This window comes from Nicotiana tabacum, chromosome 17, assembly GCF_000715075.1.
Source record: "Nicotiana tabacum cultivar K326 chromosome 17, ASM71507v2, whole genome shotgun sequence".
In the NCBI taxonomy this organism is placed as follows: domain Eukaryota; kingdom Viridiplantae; phylum Streptophyta; class Magnoliopsida; order Solanales; family Solanaceae; genus Nicotiana; species Nicotiana tabacum.
Window position 1 is genome coordinate 148631262 of NC_134096.1, and position 21625 is coordinate 148652886.

A 21625-nucleotide genomic window follows, 5' to 3' on the forward strand; every position below is an offset into this window, starting at 1 on the left:
TTTGAAAACCGTCTTGGATAGATTTGAGAATTTGAGGGTCGAGCCGTTATTGGAATTTAGTTATTTTGGTATGGTTAGACTCGTGGTTGAATAGGCGTTCAAATTTCGTAACTTTCGATGGATTCCGAGACGTGGGCCCCACATGACATTTTTGAGTTAATTTTGGATTTTTCTTGAAAAATATAGTATTTTCTTATAGAATTAATTCTATAATTTTTGTTGACTGTATCGAATTAATTATGACTAGATACGAGTCGATCGGAATTAGAAAATCGAGGAAAAAGCATACTACTTGGTTAAATTGGAGCAAGTCGAGGTAAGTGACTTGTCTAACCTTGTGTGGGGGAAATTCCGCCTAGGATTGATAATTGTAATGTGTGAAAAATCGTGTAAACGAGGGAACGAGTGTGCACACGGGCTAAATGTGAAAGATTATATTTTAAATTGTGTAGATCACTGTTGCACATTAATTAAATTATTTCATTTTATTATATTCTTCATTATATTCTTCATTATTGATTTAATGTTTATATTTTAAATTTGTTTGACCTTTTCCTACTAATTGTTTTATCTGTTTAGTTGGAACATGGTTTCTTTTATTCTGTGCATTAGTTGAAGGTTGATTTTCTTTAAATTAAATATTATTAATATGAAGTATTTGACATTTTTAAAGTTGATATTGAATCAACGTATTAAAGATTTTGAAATATTATTGTTGAATTATTTTTGACATGAGCCGTGAGCTCTTTATTGTGGAAAAATATTATTATTGAATTATTTTGACATAAGCCGTGAGCTCTTTATTGTGGAAACATATTATTGTTGAATTATTTTGACATGAGCCATGAACTCTTTATTGTGGAAAAATATTGTTATTGAATTATTTTGGCAAGTTAAATTATTTGAGCACCTGAGGTGCAAATTGTGATATTGATATGCATGCGATGGTATAAGGTCTGGGTATTGAAACGCATGCGGTGAGATAAGGGTGGCTTGATACGCGTGGCTAGTAGGGGGAACTACTAGAAGTCATGCGGTGTGATAAGGATGGCTAAAACGCGGGATGCTATTTCGGGAAAAAAAAATATTTTCTTTAAAATAAATTGTGAAGGCTCCCGCGGTGAGATAAGGAAATGAGGTATTGTGAATTTGTTTATGATTTGGGACTACGAGGCGGTACCTCGAGAGTTCCCTTGTTGATAATGATTTATGGCCGCAGTTGGCTTGATTATTTGTTATGATTTTCTTAAAGTTGAAAGGAAATTTGGTTTTGTTTCCACGAGATATTATTTTCCATTATTTTGTTAAATTAAATGGTGACACACTACTTGATTCATTTTCAATGTTATTTTATTTTACTATATTGTTAAACATGTTACCATGCCATTATTATATTCCAGTAGGGCCTCACCTGACCTCGTCACTACTCTACCGAGGTTAGGCTTGGCACTTACTGGGTACCGCTGTGGTGTACTCATACTACGCTTCTGCACATCTTTTTGTGCAGATCCAGGTACATCTTATCAGACCACGCATCAGTAAACTAGCTGTACGAGGAGACTTCGAGGTATATCTGCCACCGTCCGCAGACTCCGGAGTTCTCTTCTATCTTACTATGTTGTCTTCCTTATTTGCTTTAGACTATGATGTATGGAGACATAGAGAATAAATTCTTAGAAGCTTGTGACTTATTTCTACCGGGTTTTGGGAGTTGAAATTATTTGAATTGTAGTTTATTTATTTCAGATATTTATTATTATTCCGCATTGATTGTCTTACCTAATCTTAGAGACTAGGTGCCATCACGACATCCTACGGAGGGAATTTGGGGTCGTGACAAGTTGGTATTAGAGCGCTAGGTTCATAGGTGTTATGAGTCACAAGCAGGTTTAGTAGAGTCTTGCGGATCGGTACGGAGACGTCTGTACTTATCTTCGAGAGGCTATGGAACTGTTACGAAATATTTACTTCTTTGATTCCTTATCGTGCGCCTTTGTTGATTTCAAAGTTCTAAACAATTGTCTTTCTATTCTCTCACAGATGGTGAGGACACGCACAACTGGATCTGATGATCAGACACCCGCGCCCCATGTTGGAGCCGCAAAAGGCCGGGGACGGGGCAGAGGCCGAGTCAGAGGCCGAGGAAGACCATGTGGTGCAGCCAGAGCACCTGCACGAGCTACTGCACCAGAGCCACCAGTAGCTTCAGTTGGAGAGCAGGCACTTGAGATGCCTGTTACTACTCCTGCACTTCAAGAGACCCTTGCCCAGTTTTTGAGCATGTTTGGCACTTTAGCTCAGGTAGTATTAATTCCACTTGTTCCTGTCACATCTCAGGCTGGAGGAGGAGCGCAAACTCCCGCCGCCCGTACTACAGAGCCACGGGCCCAAGTTGACGATGCCTCAGAGGTTATACCAGTGCAGCCAGTTGTCCCAGTTCGGCCTGAGATTAGGACAACAGTATCAGAGGGGGAGCAGCTCAGGCTCGAGAGGTATAAAAAGTACCACCCTCCCACATTCAGTGGTTTAGCTTCAGAAGATGCTCAGGGTTTTCTGGAGGAATGTCACCGTATCCTTCATACTATGGGTATTGTGGATTCCAGTGGGGTTTCTTTCACGGCATTCCAGTTTAGAGGAGCAGCCTACCAGTGGTGGCGGGCATATGAGTTGGATAGTCCGGCTGAGGCAGCTTCACTTACTTGGACTCAATTTTCAGATATGTTCTTAAGGAAGTATGTTCCTCAGAGTCTTAGAGATACATGGTGTGCAGAGTTTGAGCAGCTGCGCTAGGGTTCTATGACTGTGTCAGAATATGCAGTCCGATTCAGTGATTTGTCTAGGCATGCACCAGCCTTAGTTGCTACTGTTCGAGAGCGGGTTTGCAGATTTATTGAGGGTCTCCACCCTAGTATCAGATACAGTATGGCCCGAGAGCTAGAGATGGATATCACATACCAACAGGTGGTGTCAATTTCTAGGAGATTGGAAGGTATGCGGACTCGGGAGAAGGAAGAGAGAGAAGCTAAGAGACCCCGAGATTCTGACACATATAATAATTCTCGTGCCCCAATTGCAGCCCATCATGGTAGAGGTTATATGAGACGTCCTATTCATTCAGCACTTCTAGCTTCCAGTGGTATTCCAGTTACTCCCAGACCTCAGGTTCCATATTATGCACCGCCAGTGTCTTCTGTACCTCCGGTACGGGGTGCTTTCAGTGGACAGTCTAGTCGATCAGGCCCAAGCCAGTCCCAGCAGCCACGTACTCCGAGGACTTGTTTTGAGTGTGGTGACACTCGTCATATCATGAAGGATTGCCCCAGATTTAGGAAGGGTGCACCTCTACGGATTTCTCAGGCCCCACCTATTCCACAGGGTCCTCAGGCTTCCCAGGCCATGATTACTGCACCAGTTGCCACTCCACCTGCACAACTAGCTAGAGGTGGAGGTCGGGCAGGTAGAGGTCACCCTAGAGGGGGAGGCCAGGCCAAATATTATGCCCTTCCTGCTAGGACAGATGCCGTTGCATCCGATTATGTTATCACAGGTATTATTCCGGTCTGTCATAGAGATGCATCAGTCTTATTTGATCCAGGCTCCACGTACTCTTATGTGTCATCTTATTTTGCCCCGTATTTGGGCGTATCACGTGATTCCTTGAGTTCTTTTGTTTATGTATCTACACCCATGGGTGACTATATTATTGTGGACCGTGTGTATCGGCCGTGTTTAATTTTTATCAGTGGTTTTGAGACCAGAGCTGATTTATTATTGCTCAGTATGGTGAATTTTGATATTATTTTGGGCATGGACTGGTTGTCACCCTATCACGCTATTCTTGATTGTTACGCCTAGACGGTGATGTTGGCTATGCCAGGTCTACCGCGGCTAGAGTGGAGAGGTACCTCGGATCATGTTCCTAGCAGGGTTGTTTCATTTCTTAAAGCTCAACGAATAGTTGATAAGGGGTGTGATGCGTATCTGGCCTATGTAAGAGATGTTTGTATTAATACTCCTACCGTGGAGTCAGTTCCTATAGTAAGGGATTTTCCCAATGTATTTCCAGCGGATCTTCCGGGTATGCCACACGACAGGGATATTGAATTTGGCATTGATTTGTTACCGGGCACTCAACCCATTTATATTCCACCATACCGTATGGCCCTAGAAGAGTTGAAAGAATTAAAAGAACAGTTACAGGAATTGCTTGATAAGGGTTTCATTCGGCCTAGTGTATCGCCTTGGGGTGCTCCTGTCTTATTTGTAAAGAAGGATGGTTCTATGCGGATGTGTATTGATTACCGCCAGCTGAACAAGGTTACCGTGAAGAACATGTATCCATTGCCACATATTAATGACCTATGTGATCAGCTTCAGTGTGTCAGAGTATTCTCTAAGATCGACTTACATTCAGGCTATCATCAATTGAAGATTTGGGAGCCAGATATCCCGAAGACTACTTTCAGGACTCGGTATGGTCATTATGAGTTCCTTGTGATGTCTTTTGGGCTGACCAACACCCCAGAACCATTTATGCACTTAATGAATAGTGTATTTCAGCCCTATCTTGATTCTTTCTTCATTGTATTTGTTAACGACATTTTGGTGTATTCCCGGAGTCGGGAAGATCATGAACAACACCTGAGGACTGTGCTTCAGATTTTGAGAGAAAAAAAGTTATATGCAAAATTCTCAAAGTGTGAATTTTGGCTTGATTCGGTGGGATTTTTGGGTCATATAGTTTCATGCGAGGGGATCAAGGTAGATCCGAAGAAGATTGAAGCAGTGCAGAATTGGTCCAGACCGTCCTCAGTTTTGGAAATTCGACGTTTTCTTGGTTTGGTAGGGTATTATCGCCGATTTGTAAAGGGTTTCTCTTCTATTGCTGCATCTATGACCAAATTAACCTAGAAAGGGTGCTCCATTCAGGTGGACCGAGGAATGTGAGGAGAGCTTTCAAAAGCTCAAGACAGCTTTGACTACAGTACCAATATTAGTATTACCTACAGGTAAAGGGTCTTATATTGTGTATTGTGACGCATCGCGTATTGGTCTCGGCACAGTGTTGATGCAAGATGGTAGGGTGATTGCCTACACGTCCAGACAGTTAAAGGTGCATGAGAAGAATTATTCTGTACATGACCTGGAGTTAGCAGCAATTGTTCATGCCTTAAAAATTTGGCGGCATTATTTGTATGGTGTCCATTGTGAGGTCTACACCGATCATCGAAGTCTACAATATCTGTTTAAACAGAAGGATCTTAATTTGCGGCAGCGGAGATGGTTGGAGTTGCTTAAAGATTATGATATCACCATTATCTATCATCCTGGGAAGGCTAATGTAGTGGCCGATGCCTTGAGTCGTAAGGAGGAAAGTTTGGGCAGCTTAGCATATTTACCGGTAGCAGAGAGGCCTTTAGCCTTGGATGTTCAGGCCTTAGCCAACCAATTTGTCAGGTTGGATGTTTCCTCAGGGAGCGTCAGTATGATGACCCTCATTTGCTTGTCCTTAAGGATACAGTTCAGCACGGTGATGCCAAGGAAGTCACTATTAGAGATGATAGTGTACTACGAATGCAGGGCATGCTATGTGTACCCAATGTAGATGGCTTGCGTGAGTTGATTCTCCAGGAGGCTCATAGTTCGTGGTACTCCATTCATCCGGGTGCTACAAAGATGTATCAGGACTTGAGACAGGACTATTGGTGGAGGCGGATGAAGAAAGACATAGTGTAGTATGTATCCCGGTGTCTAAATTGTTAACAGGTGAAATATGAGCATCAGCGATCGGGTGGATTACTTCAGAAGTTAGAGATTCCAGAATGGAAATAGGAGCGGATCACTATGGATTTCGTTGTTGGGCTCCCACGGACTCGGCAGAAGTTTGATGCAGTTTGGGTGATTGTGGATAGGCTGACCAAATTAGCTCATTTCATTCCTGTGATTACTACTTACTCTTCAGAGCAACTGGCTCAGGTATATATTCGCATGATTGTCAGACTTCACGGTGTACCGGTAACTATCATCTCTGACTGGGGTACACAGTTTACCTGACAGTTTTGGAGGGCAGTACAGCGTGAGTTGGGTACTCGGGTAGACTTGAGTGCATCATTTCACCCTCAGATGGACGGGCAGTCCGAACGCACTATTCAGATACTGGAGGATATGCTTCGTGCGTGTGTGATAGATTTTGGGGGTGCTTGGGATCAGTTCTTACCACTTGCAGAGTTTGCTTACAACAACAGTTACTAGTCAAGCATTCAGATGGCTCCGTATGAGGCCTTGTATGGTAGGCGGTGCAGGTCTCTAGTGGGTTGGTTCGAATCGGGTGAGGCTAGACTATTGGGTACAGACTTGGTTCAGGATGCCTTGGAAAAAGGTTAAGTTGATTCAGGATTGACTTAGTACAACCCAATCTAGACAGAAGAGTTATGCGGATCGGAAGGTTCGTGATGTTGCATTCATGGTTGGTGAGCGGGTATTGCTCCGGGTTTCGCCTATGAAGGGTGTGATGAGGTTCGGGAAGAAGGGCAAGTTGAGCCCTAGGTATATTGGGCCTTTTGAGATTCTTGAGAGAGTTGGAGAGGTGGCTTACAAACTTGCACTACAACCTAGTCTCTCTGCGGTTCATCCGGTATTCCATGTTTCCATGCTTCGGAAATATCACGGCGATCCATCTCATATGTTTGACTTTAGTTAGGTTCAGTTGGACACGGATCTATCTTATGTTGAGGAACCAATGGCTATTTTGGATAGGCAGGTTCGAAAGCTGAGGTCAAAGAACATTGCTTCCGTGAAGGGTCAATGGAGGGGTTATCCGGTCGAAGAGGCAACTTGGGAGACCGAGCATAATATGCGCAGCTGTTATCCACACTTATTCACCAGCTCAGGTATTTCGTCTAACTCCGTTCGAGGACGAACGTTTATTTTAGAGGTGGAGAATGTGATGACCCAAAATATCATCTTTAAATTTAATAATTAATTATGTGTTCTAAGACCTTGAAAAGCACTATTTATCATTACTCGACTTGCGTGCGCAGTCCCTAAATGTTTTTGGAAAGTTTTCAGGTGAAAATGGATTAAAATATGAATTAGAGCTTTAAAACTCAACTAAGTTGACTTTGGTCAAACATTTTGAGCAAACGGACTCGGATTAGTATTTTGACAGTTCCTGTAGGTCCGTATCGTGAATTGGGACTTAGGCGTATGCCCGGAATCAAATTCCGAGGTCCCTAGCCCAAGATATGGAATTTTGAAGAAAAATTAAAAGTTTAAATTTAAATAGTGATCGGATGTCGAATTACGTGCAAACGATCTCGGAATAGAATTTTGATGATTCCAACAGCTCCGTATGGTGATTTTGGACTTAGAAGCGTGATCAGAATTTTATTTGCAAGTCCGTAGTAAAATTAGGCTTGAAATGGCTAAAATAGGAATTTAAGTTTGGAAGTTTGATCGGGGAGTTGACTTTTTGATATCGGGGTCGGAATCAATTTCTGACAATTTTCATAGCTCTGTTATGTCATTTATGACTTGCATACAAAATTTGAGGTTAATCGGACTTGATTTGATAGGTAATGGTATTGTTTGTAGAAATTGAAAGTTTCAAAGTTCATTAGGCTTGAATCTATGTGTGATTCGTGTTTTTAGTGTTGTTGGATGTGATTTGAAGACTCGACTAAGTCCGTATGATATTTTAGGACTTGTTGGTATATTTGGTTGAGGTCCCGAGGGCCTCGGGCGTGCTTTGGATGGTATTCAGAGTATTTTCCTTCATTTTGGCACTACTGGTAGCTACTGATTTCTGGTATTTTAAACCTTCTTCGCGATCGCGTAGGCTTAGTTGAGGCAGTGTTAACTTTGTTCTTTGTGATCGTGTGAGGTCAACCGCGATCGCGTAGGTTTGGCAAGTTGTCCATCGCGATCACGTGGCATTGTTTGCGATCGCGTAAGGTTAATTAAGGGCTGCTAAGTTTTGTGCTTCACGATCGCGTGAAACGGGATGCGATCGCGTAGCTTTAAGACCTTGTGACTCGTGAACGCGTGAAGAGGGTTGCGATTGCGTAGAGCTGGGAATTTTGTGCTATGCGATCGCGTGAGGAAATACGCGATCGCGTAGAGTTAATTTGGGCAATGGTAATTTGTGCTTCGCGTTCGCGTGTGGATGTTCGCGATGAGTAAAAGCTTGGGCAGAATGTTTAAGTTCTGAAAATGGGACTTCGTCCCATTTTCCATTTTTAACGAATTGGAGATTTTTGAGAGATTTTCAGAGAAAACGTTGGGGTAAGAGTTCTTAATTCAATCTTTGTTAGATTACCCGAATCTATCATTGTTTTTAACATTTAATTGGTGATTTAAGTTGGAAAAATTTGAAAACCCTCTTGGATAGATTTGAGGATTTGAGGGTCGAACTGTTACTGGAATTTAGTCATTTTGGTATGGTTAGACTCGTGGTTGAATGGGCGTTCATATTTCGTAACTTTCGTCGGATTCCGAGGCATGGGCCCCACGGGTCATTTTTTAGTTAATTTCAGATTTTTATTGAAAAATATAGTATTTTCTTACAAAACTAATTCTATAATTTTTGTTGACTATATCGAATTAATTATGACTAGATACGAGTCGACCAGAATCGAAAAATCGAGGAAAAAGCATACTACTTGGTTAAATTGGAGCAAGTAGAGGTAAGTGACTTGTCTAACCTTGTGTGGGGGAAATTTTCCCTAGGATTGATAATTATAATGTGTGGAAAGTCATGTACACGAGGTGACGAGTGTGTACACGGGCTAAATGTGAAAGATTATGTTTTAAATTGTGTAGATCACTGTTGCGCATTAATTAAATTATTTTATTTTGTTATATTCTTCATTATTGATTTAATGTTTATATTTTAAATTTGCTTGACCTTTTCCTGCTAATTGTTTTATTTGTTTAGTTGGAACTTGGTTTCTTTTATTCTGTGCATTATTTGAAGGTTGATTTTCTTTAAATTAAATATTTTTAATATTAGTATTTGACATTTTTAAACTTGATATTGAAGCAACGTATTAAAGATTTTGAAATATTATTGTTGAATTATTTTGACATGAGCCGTGAGCTCTTTATTGTGGAAAAATATTATTGTTGAATTATTTTGACATGAGCCATGAGCTCTTTATTGTGAAAAAATATTGTTGTTGAATTATTTTGGCAAGTTAAATTATTTGAGCACCTGAGGTGCAAATTATGATATATTGTGATATTGATACATATACGGTGGTATAAGGTCTGAGTATTGAAATGCATGCGGTGAGATAAGGGTGGCTTGATATGCGTGGCTAGTAGGGGGAACTACTAGAAGTTATGCGGTGTAATAAGGATGGCTAAAACGCGGGATGCTATTTTGGCAAAAAAATATTTTCCTTAAAATAAATTATGAAGGCTCCCGCGGTGAGATAAGGAAATGAGGTATTGTGAATTTGTTTATGATTTGGGACTACGAGACGGTATCTCGAGAGTGCCCTTGTTGATAATGATTTATGGCCGCAGTTGCCTTGATTATTTGTTGTGATTTTCTTAAAGTTGAAAGGAAATTCAGTTTTGTTTCCACGAGATATTATGTTCCATTATTTTGTTAAATTAAATGGTGACACACTACTTGATTCATTTCCAATGTCATTTTTTTTTTACTATATTGGTAAACATTTTACCATGCCATTATTATATTCCAGTAGGGCCTCACCTGACCTCGTCACTACTCTACCGAGGTTAGGCTTGGCACTTACTGGGTACCGCTGTGGTGTACTCATACTACGCTTTTGCACATCTGTTTGTGCAGATCCAGGTACATCTTATCAGACCACGTATCAGTAAACTAGTTGTACAAGGAGATTTCGAGGTATATCTGCCAGCATCCGCAGACTCCGGAGTCCCCTTCTATCTTACTATGTTGTCTTCCTTATTTGCTTTAGATTCTGATGTATAGAGACATAGAGAATAAATTTTTAGAAGCTTGTGACTTATTTCTACCAGGTTTTGGGAGTTAAAATTATTTGAATTGTAGTTTATTTATTTCAGATATTTATTATTATTCCGCATTGATAGGCTTACCCAGTCTTAGAGACTAGGTGCCATCACGACATCCTACGGAGGAAATTTGGGGTCGTGACAAGTTGGTATCAGAGATAATGAAAAATGTTACCGTAGAAGTCCCCGAGGATGGTAATCTTTTAAAAACATCTGGTCAAGCCGACGTATGGCTAAAACCTCTACTTGGCCCAGTTGAGAAGTCCAAGTTGGAAAGCCACAGTTCCTTGACGTGGATGAATGATATTGTTCATTCATCTTTGAAGGTACAAGTCTTAGCTCTTTCCTTTATTTTCCTCATGATTTTTTATCTTTGTTTGATAATCACTTCTTATTTTTCTTTTGTAGATCAACTTGATAAGTTTAGAGCTTATGAAGAGAATTGCCCAAACTGAACAGCTAGTCAACAATTATCGTACGGAGGCGGACAACTGGAAGGAACAATACGAGGGTCTTCAGTTGGAGAAAGAAGTTTTAGATGAGGAGAAGTGTGCTTTGGAATAGCAAGTAAGAGTGATGGCGGCAGAATTGGCAATTGAAAAAGCTTATTCCAGTCAATTTGGCAAAGATAAAGACATCCTTGAGTCTTCATTTGCAGAGCAACTTTCCAAAGCTACCGAAGAGATTAGGGGTTTGAAAGAACTCCTTAATCAGAAGGAGACCTATGCCGAGGAGCTTGTTCAAACACTCACTCAGGCTCAAGAAGACCTCCGTGCCTCTACTGATAAGGTCCAGTTCTTGGAGAGATCCCTCGCCCCTTTGAAGGCTTCTTATGATGCCTCTTTGACTGAAAGAGAAGAGTTGAATGCTGAAATTGAGCAATGGGAGAAGGACTATGAGGCTCTCGAAGATAAATCAACTCTTAACGTAAGCTGGGCTTTTCTGAACACGTGCCTCGAGACTTTGATGGAGGCTAGCCAAAAAGTCTTTGACTTGAATGCTGAGCTTGCAAAGGCTAAGGAAACTATTGAAAAAACTCAGCAAAGGCATAACTTATCCTAACCTGAGGTCGGAGTTCCCGAAGGTGATGAACTTACTCCTGGTGAAATTGGTGTTCAAGCCTTTTCTGCTCAAGTCGAATCTTCTCCTGCTACTGATGATGCCATATTGGATTCTGCCTCTCCCGCTACTGATAGTGTTGCTTTGGATTATTCCCCATAGCGTTCTTAGTTAGTTTCTTGAACTTTTGTTGGAAAGTTTGTTTTGTTTGTTTTTATTTTTTATTTTGGAATGATTGGCTTGTTTTTACCCCTGGTCTGTTTTGGGGTTTGTAATCAAACGAATACCTTGGTTTCAACTAAGTTTATACTTAGTTTTATCCAGGTTTATTATATAATATTTCGTTTGAATTTATGTTTTACTCTTTGACTTGCATTTTAAAAATGCTTTAGTATTTCGTGATTTTGGTATAGACACGAATTTTATAAAAGAGGGCCCTTTTATAAACGGCACTAATGAAGAAGACGTCTCAACTTCATATTGGTGTAAGTATATGGAAGAAGTAGGAAAATACATGTTTCGAAGAGATTTCTTGAATAATTTGAGAAAGTTTCATATTTTGAACTTTCAAATTATATAACACTTTACATGTATTCAAGTAACTTTTTGTACAACATCTACAACTCTTTCATAATTGTTTTCCTTATAACAGATTTCATAAAATTCTAGGGTATATTTTGCAACCCATGACTAATAATTGCCCTTAACCTAAGTACTCGTAGGATCTTGTAATTTACATCCTCGAGTTTACACTTTATCAAAGCTTATTACAAAGGTTTTTGAATCAGGCTTGTTTTTTGGATCATGATTAACTCTTGATTTTTTGAGTTTTGCGTTGATCCAGGCTTGACTTGAATTCTGACTCTTTTAGTTTTCTTTAGTCTTCTTTGACTTTCAGTCTTCTTTGCCTTCCATAGTCCCCCAAGTGTTAGAGCTTTGAAGTATGAAATCTCATGCACTTGATTATTCCTTCCATGTGATCCATTTCCTGAAAAGGAAAATACATACGAGACTCGGAGGTATATTTTTAGATGATGACTTCTTAACACTCTTTATTTCCATCAGAAAGGTTGTAACCCATACCGGGAATAATTTTGTATCCCGTGTGTCTTTCAGGTCTAATATCATCATTTGGTATGATCTAGCTTTTTGCCTATCATCTAAAATTGTTAGTATAATTTAACTGGACAAAACAAAATCGTAGTTAAGTGATACCTGACCGTGGGTATTTCCCTTGCTTAGAAATAATATTTCTTCAAATGAACAACATTCCAATTCGAAGGTAACACATTTCCGTCCATGGTTTCTAATTCACAAGCACCTTTCCCAGCGATACCTCAAACTTTATAAGGACCTTCCCAAATTGGGTTAAATTATTTTGCTCCAGTTGTTTTTGTTGATTGAAAAACCTTTTTGAGAAAAAAGTCCCCAATCTTGAAGTATCTGAGATAAGCCTTCCTGTTGTAGTATCGTTCAATGGTTTGCTTCTGTGCCGCCATCCTTATTAGAGCTGCTTCTCTTCTTTGCTAGAGTAAATCCAAGTTCGTTCTTAAATCTTCATCATTTTATTCTTCTGTTGCTTGTGTGAATCTCGTACTTGGTTCTCCTATTTCAACTAAGATTAAGGCTTTTGAACCATAAACAAGTGAAAATGGTGTTTCTCCCGTGCCTGTCTTTGTTGTTGTTCGATAAGCCCATAGTACTCCTGGTAACACCTCGGGCCAATTGCCTTTTGATTCTTCTAATCTTTTCTTCAAATTATTAATAATAATCTTGTTTGTTGACTCAGCTTTTCCATTTGCCATGAGATGATAAGGTGAGGAAGTTATTCGTTTGATTTTTCAACTTTGAAAAACTTCTGTGACTTTCGAGCCTATAAACTGTGGGCTATTATCACGTACGATTTCTTTTGGCACTTCGAATCTGAATATAACATTCCGCCAAATAAAATCCATTACTTCCTTTTCTCACACCTGTTTGAAAGCTCCTGCCTCTACCCATTTGGAAAAATAATCTGTTAATACTAACAAAAATCGTGCCTTTCCCTTAGCTTGTGGCAAATGACCCACTATATCCATTTCTCACTTCATGAATGGCCACAGGGAAATAATCGTGTGTAATAATTCTGCTGGGCGATGCATATTATTGCTATATCGTTGGCATCTATCACACTTTTCTACAAAACTTTCTGCATCTTCCTCCAATTTAGGCCAACAGTATCCTGCTATAATTAGAATTTTTACCAAAGATCTACCTCCTGCGTGATTTCCACAATACCCCTCATGCAGTTCTTTCATCACATATTCTGTTTGAGCAGGTCCAAGGCATCTTGCTAAAGGTCCACCAAATATTTTTCGATATAGATTTCCTTGAATTAAACAGTAACGAGTAGCTTTTCGTCGAAGCGACTGAGACACTTTTTTGCCTTCAGGTACGGTTCGATACTGCAAAAAATTAACAAGCTCGTTTCTCCAATCCCAAGTCAGATTATTGAAAATTACCTAGTTTTTATCCTGGTCCAGTGCTGAATGAAATAAATGTATTACGATAGCATTTTCTGCACTTGTTATTTCCGCAACTGATGTAAGATTAGCTAGTGCGTCTGCTTCTGCATTTTCTTCCCTGGGTATTTGCACAATCTTCCATAATTGGAATTGCCTTATCAATTCTCGTGTCTTTTCCAAATATTATTGCATCCGTGCCTCTCTAGCTATGTAAGTCCCCTGCATCTGATTGACTACCAGCTGAGAATTACGTTAAATCATGATTTGCTCTATGGAGAGTTCTCGTGCCAGTTCTAACCCTGCAATTACAGCTTCGTACTCGGCTTCATTGTTAGTAATAGGATAACATTTAATTACTTGTCTTATACTTTCTCCCAAAGGTGGAATTAAAAAAATACCCAAACCTGCTCGTTTAATATTTGAAAAGCCATCAGTAAATAGAGTCCACGTACCTGGATTAGATCCGGTGAATATTTATAATTCCATTTCTACTTCAGGAACTATTTTTGTGCTAAAATCTGCCAAAACTTATGATTTTATTGCAGTTCTAGGTTGGTACATGATATCAGACTCACTGAGTTCTATTGCCTACTAGGCTAATCTACCTGACAATTCTTGTTTACGCAAAATATTCCTTAAAGGATAAGCAGTTATTACGGAAATAGGATGACATTGAAAGTAGGATCTCAACTTTCTAGATGCCATAACCAATTCTAAAGCAAGTTTTTCTAAATGAGGATATCTAGTCTCAACATCCAACAAAGATTTACTGACATAATAAACTGAAGATTGTTTACCTTTGTCTTCTCGTATTAAAACTGCACTTACAACCTCTCACCATCTTTTGGTTTAGCCAGAAAAGGAGGATTTGATAAGTATGCCTTCAAATTTTTGAGGGCTTGTTGGCATTCTTCAGTCCACTCGAACTAATTTTTCTTTTTTAGCACTGAAAAGAATTTGAAACTTTTCTCCGAAGACTTAGAAATAAATCTTCCCTGAGCTGCTATCCTTCCTGTCAATCTTTGTACCTCTTTTTTGCTCGTGAGTATATCGGGAATTTCTTCAATAGCTTTGATCTGTGCAGGGTTTACTTCAATACATCTATTAGATACAAGAAAACCTAAGAACTTACCTGAAGCTACGCCAAAGGCACACTTTTCTGAGTTCAATTTCATATTATAGCTGCGGAGGATCTCGTAGGTATTTGAAAGATTTTAAAATGATCTTCCTCTCGTGCAGATTTGACTAGCATATCATCAATATATACTTCCATAGTCTTTCCCAGGTGTTCTTGAAACATCTTGGTCACCAACCTTTGATATGTGGCTCCAGCGTTTTTCAAACCAAAAGGCATGACGTTATTTCAATAAGTCCCCCTGTCCGTAATAAATGAAGTTTTTTCTTTATCTAAAGGGTCCATTTTTATTTGATTGTAACCTGAATACGCATCTAAAAAACTCAATAGCTCATGACATACGGTAGAATCAATCAACTGATCTATATGCGGTAAAGGGAATGAATCTTTTGGACAAGCTTTATTTAGATCAGTATAATCAACGTAAACTCGTCATTTACCGTTCTTTTTTGGAACTATCACAGTATTAGCTAACCAATTAGGATAGTTACCTTACGTATTGAACCGATCTTTAATAGTTTTTGTATCTCATCATGAATCACTTGATTTTTGAATGAACATTGCTTCATCTTCTTTTTGCTTGACAGGTACGTATGATGGATCTTCATTCAATTTATGAGTCATCACCTCTGGAGGTATACCTGTCATATCCGAATACGACCAAGAAAAACAATTTGCATTAGCTTTTAAAAATCCATCTAACTTACCTCTCATTCTTGGGCTCAACTTTGCTCCAATATAAACTTTTCGATCTGGCCATTCTTCGGATAGCACAACAGCTTCGAGCTCCTCAATTGTTGCTTTGATATTTTTATTCTCCTCTAGTTCTTGAATTACATCCAGTCTCGAATCTATATCAATTTGCTTTGGTACATTTTCAGATGAGATTTGATTTACCACGTCTTCCACGAAATCCTCATTTGTATCAATGCTTTCTTTGTGTGACTGCACCACTGAATTGATATTCTTAGAAGTTTGTTGATCTCCTCGAATTTGTTGAATTCCACATTTTGAAGAAAACTTAATAACTTGATGTAACGTAAACGACACATCATCCATGTCATGAATCCATGGCTTCCCAAGAATTACATTATAGGCCATGTCCGTGTCTATTACTTGAAATTTTATCTCTTTGATGACTCCTTCCGTGAATATAGTTAACATTATCTCACCATTCGTAATAACGGTTGAATTGTTGAATCCAGATAAGGAACGTGCTTTTGGTATCATCTCGTCGCCAATTTGCATTTCGTTCACCACTCTCAATAAGATAATATTCACGGAGCTACCTGGATCAATCCAAACTTATTTTACATTAGTATCATGTATAAGTAAAGATATTGCCAGTGCATCATTGTGAGGAATCATTAAGCCATCCGCATCTACATCATTAAATGTTATGCTATCTTCTTCCAAGGTTTGTCGAACTCGCTTTTCGTGGGTTATTGTGAATTTCGCCGTCTTTTTCGCAGTTGTGTACGTTACACCGTTGACTTCTTCTCCCCCGCTTATCACGTTCACTGTTCTCTTTGGAGATGGAGGTTTTGGAGGTTCTTGTATATTTTTCATGTAAGACTGTAAACCTTTTTCTCTTAACAGGTCTGTCAAGTATCCCTGCTTCAAGAAATGTTCTACCTTACCTTGTGACAGTCTGCAATCTGATGTTCTATGGCCGTGGTCATTATGAAACTCGCACTAGAAATCTGGATTTCTTCTGTTTGGGTTTGATCTCATTTCATTTGGCTATCGCACCTTATCTCCCATACTCCTTAAAACAGCTACCAACTCAGAAGTACTGATATTGAAACTATAGTCTCCAATCCTTGCCTTTGCGTTGGTATCGATATCACGCATATCTCGATCTTTTCTGAACCTAGATGATGATGAACCTGAATCTCTGTTCCTCAATCTATGGTCAGATCATACATTTTCTGGCTTGGAACGTGTGTCTCGCCCTAAGGGTCCCCATATAAAGCTCGTACCTATTTTTACCGGACCTCTTTTCAGATTCCGACCGCCTCGATCATGTTCTCTCATCAACCTTTGAATGAGCAACGATGTCTTCTTCGATCTGCAGCTTGGTACTATACTTGTTATATACGTCATTTCATGTTATGGCAGGGAATTCTCGTAAGCTTTCTTTGAGCCTCCTCGTGGCTTCTGAACTTTTTTCGCTTAGATTACTCGCGAACGCCATGGTTGCCCAATTATCAGGTACTCTTGGTAGCATCATTCTTTCACGTTGGAATCTATCTACAAATTTTCTGAGTAATTCTGTATCTCCTTTCTTCACTTTGAAGATATCTTCCATTATTTTTTCAACTTTTTGAGCCCCCGGGTGTGCTTTTATAAATAAATCTGCAAGCTCAGCAAAAGAGTCAATCGAATTTTTAGGTAAAAGAGAATACCATATTAACGCCCCTTTCGTGAGTGTTTCTCCAAACTTTTTGACCAACACTGACTCAATTTCTTGCTTGGTTAAATCATTGCCTTTTACTCCTGTGGTGAATGCAGTGATATTGTCACGTGGATTGGTTGTTCCATTATATTTTGGGATGTCAAGTATTTTGAACTTCTTGGCAATAGGCAATGGAGCCGCACTTGGTTTCTAGGGTTGTTGCGAATATTTGTCGATATCCACTCCCTGAATCACAGGTGGTATGCCAGGTATTTTCTCAATGCTGTCGTTTTGTTCTTTCACCTGTTTCTGCAAAGTTAGTAGTAAAGTTTGTAAATCATAATTATTTGGTGTACCTAGTCTCCCATCACGTGACTCATTGGGAGTTCCCCCGCTTCCTGAATTAGCAAGCCCTGAGCGTGGAATTTCCACAGTTGCAGTATTATTTGGGGGAGGAGTTGGTGGTACAGTTGACAATCCCCTCACGAAAGCTTGGAGAGCATTATTCACGTGTTCAGCGATCAACTGTTTTACAGCATCCTGCTCAACGGTCTGCTCATCTCCATGTTGTTCATTCGTGTGAGTAGCAGATCTTTCAGGTGTTCCTTCTCGAGAAGTGCGTGGAGATCCATGAGGTGATAGAACTGGAGTTCCTTTTACCTGTTGGTTGTTGTCATTGACAGTTGACATGATTTGGTTATGAGAGAGAAAGATTTGGAAAGTAAAAAGATTATCAGATTCCCGGTAACATAACAATTTGTTTAACCAAAAAAAAAGAGTCTCGGTCAAAGCCTATTTTTAGAAGAACTCGGGTTACTGATAACCAAGAAATTCCGTACTTTCTCAATTATATGAAAGGAATTAAACGTGACAAGAAATAAGAAAATAATTGATTGAAAACAAAAGAAAGTAATTGTATTCCAGTAAGAATCAGAACGTGCCTTTACAAGTGAAATTCTCTTTCCTTATATAGAGGTTTACAAATATAACGTTTCATTCCTTTTATGTCTGAGTCATTATGAGCATTAATGACATTAAATGAACCATTATAATTGGCAATCGTAACTGTCCATGAAGATTCTGTAACGGTTCCGATTCTTCTTCCTTATTAATTAGAGGTTCGTGAATCTTCCCATTTTATTATCTTGATTCATTTCATCCGTATCTCTTCATTGAACAATTTAGGCTCGAGCAACTGCAACCTTTCATCTCGTGAGTGATTTGTTCGTACCTCTTGTAACTCATGCATCTTTTAATTATTACACTCCACTTGTCATCTTCTTAGTGATCCACGTATCATGCCTTGCTAGCCACATATAATTTCACGTGTATTATTTATTTCTACCAATACAGCGGTATCTACAACAATCGTTACTGAATCCCATAATGATGCATCGTTCTTGAGATTTTTTCAGTACTTTACTTCCAGATATCAAGAAAATGAAGGAGCGGTGTCAGTCCTACTCCTACACTTCTTTGTCAAAATGTTGGTCGTCATTCGATGTTTATAAATCCTCCTCTCAAACAAATTTGAGCCCAAATATCCAACTCCCAAATTAAATGACAAAAAGGACATAGTTGATTAGAAACAACATGAAACAACACGAGATGCCATGATATTTCGTTAGAACTCAGACACGCAATAGATTATATGGGAGAAATGGTCTAATGGGTAGTTGTACTCACTGCAAAGAAACCTAAGCCGACATACAAAATCAGTATATGGAAGAACCTTGACACATTATCGTTAATACAATTGTAATATTTTGAGTACAATTAGACATAGACAGTAGTGGAGATGGCTGAGAAAAAGGAATTTCACTGGCAATTCTAAGCATTTAGGTTTGTCACATAATGGTCACACAGACAGTAACAGCAATAAGAATCAGTATGACCAAAAGCATAAACCGAAAAACTTAGTACACCCGCAAACGCTAAAATCAATGAATCAAGATAGTGGATGAGCAGAAATTTTAGGAAGCTAGTTGAGTTAGTTGGCCACGGTCAATATTTTCAATTTTAGTTAGAAGTTAATTGGATGAAATTGTATCAAGTCTACAGATATTTTCATTTCCAATTGTATTAAAAATACATCGTACATGTATCACTATACATGAATTAAATATCAATAAAATCTCTCTTCCTCTCCTCTCTAATTCTTTCTTGTTCAGCAATTCATCATTAATGCACTGCTTGAGCTCTACTACTGCTCAACATTTGCTTTATCGAAGACATCTAAGTTCCTGGAAGCTATATCATCCTTTTACGAAGACATCTAAGTTTCTGGAAGTTATATCAGCCTTTTAATTAATAGTTCTAAATATCTGACTACCTAGTTTAGGTAATTCTAGTAAGTCACAATACCTATTGCTTCCTTAATAGGCAAAAGGAGTATCACAAACATTCTTAAAAGTGTGCTGCATTTCTACAGCAATATTCTTGCACATACTCATGTAATTTAAATCAAGTCAATTGAAATGATTTTTGAAGGTCGACTCGCATACATGAATGAGAATTTTAAGTAGCATTTCTATACAAATCTATGATGATGCATGAATCATTTCCATTCTGTAGAAGTGTTCAAACATTTCAGGGAAAGAAAAGAAAACGTATGCCACATAAGCAGAAGCAAAAAGATTTAGATGCACAAAGTCACGTGTTTGAGCTTTGATGTGAAATGCTCACCATGCTTTAGTAACGATCCTTCAAATTTTCTTCAAAATAACAACAAATTTCTCCGATAAATCTGAACAACAGGAAGGCAGCCTCTCTTTGCATAATTCTCTGAATATAGTTTCAGTGTTCATGAATCAGCTATAATAATGGCCACAGCAAATTGAACGCACAAAGTCAAAAGTTCTATATCATTATCGCACTACTAATAACAGAAACAGAGCAAAATATTATTACCAAATTAAATATTCAAGTTTGCCATATATATATATATAGACAGATAATATGCTCCCAATGGGAAAACAACAAAAAACAGAATTTACTTTCATGCATGTAAAGGAAAAGATGATTTGAAAAAAAGTACATCGGTAAGAATGTTTAACAATATTATACATAAACAAAGAAAATTATAAACATAAAAAATTCCAAAGGCCTGGCTTTTCTTCACATGGTGCAGACCCAATGCCAACGGTGTAGACCTTGATGTCAATAGACATGAATTTCAAAAGTATTCCACTGAAGCATACAACTCAGTTTATTCCAATCAAAGTCAAAAGCTTCTTATTCCTTTCAAATGCAAGTCAGGTTTAGAAAAGAACGAAAAAACCAAAAGTAATACGGACAGACACTGTTGGACAAATGATGGGGAAAACTGCACTTCAAATACTCCTATATAATTCTAAAGATAAACCCCAAATGGCAAACGCCTTTTCCCACATACGCAGCAGAGCACAAATTTAGAAGAAGCGGGATGTACTTACGTGGTAAATACAATGCTGTGAAAACTAAAGAGAATAAAAGTTCTAACCAACCTGGCATAAAACAAAAATAGAAATATGAATGAATCAGAGCATAAGCGTTTATTCTTAAGAAGGAAGGACGTTGTCGTGAAGCAATAATAGCGTGGAAAGCAAGAGAGAGGAACGAAGAAAACAGAGAGAAATATAACCATGGAAATTGTTAAATAAGATATGAGTAGTTTTGGAATACCAAGATGTGTGAGAAGTTGAAACGTATGAGTAAACGGTAACGAAGCAATTAGTAAGCAGTTTCAAGAAAACGAATAAATTAGAAAATGGTATTATTAGTAATAATACGTGTGAAAACAATTAGAGAAAGAGAAAGAGAAAGAGGCGTGTCTTTTCACTACTAGAAAACTGCCAAATTTTGTCCACCAATACCGACTGATATTGGTCGGAATTAAAGGAAAAGCGATCGATTTCCGACCGCTTTTAATTCGTCAGAAGAATAATGGTCGTTAAGGCGTTGCGACCGAAAGCGGTCGAAATTTTTCGACTGCAGTCGATCGATTAATTCAACCGTTGGTTTACCGCTTTGACTGACAAAAATAAATATACCGACCGATATTGGTCGATATTATTTAAATTATTATTTATTTATTTTTCATAATATCGACCAACTTCTGTCGGAATCATAAATATGTAATAATTTTATATTCATTTCTAAATTTTAATATACCGACCGAATTTGGTAGAAAGAATAAAATAATAAATAAATAAAAATAATAAATTTCCGACCGACGTTAAAAGTCTGCAGATTTCAAATTGAAATTTCTGACCGACGTCGATCGGTAAATATGAATTTCTGGGTTTTTTTGTATGAGAATTCCGACCGAAATCGGTCGGTTTTCTGGGTAAAAACCTGACAGAATATGCTTACTTTTAAGCTACACCACCTGCCAATTACAACCAATATCCATCCTATAATGGGAGCATTATAGTGCTTCCATTCAACCATAATTAACCAACAACAACCACAACAACAATAACAATTAACCAACAACAACAACAACAATTAACCAGCAACAACCACAACAACAACAATACAAAT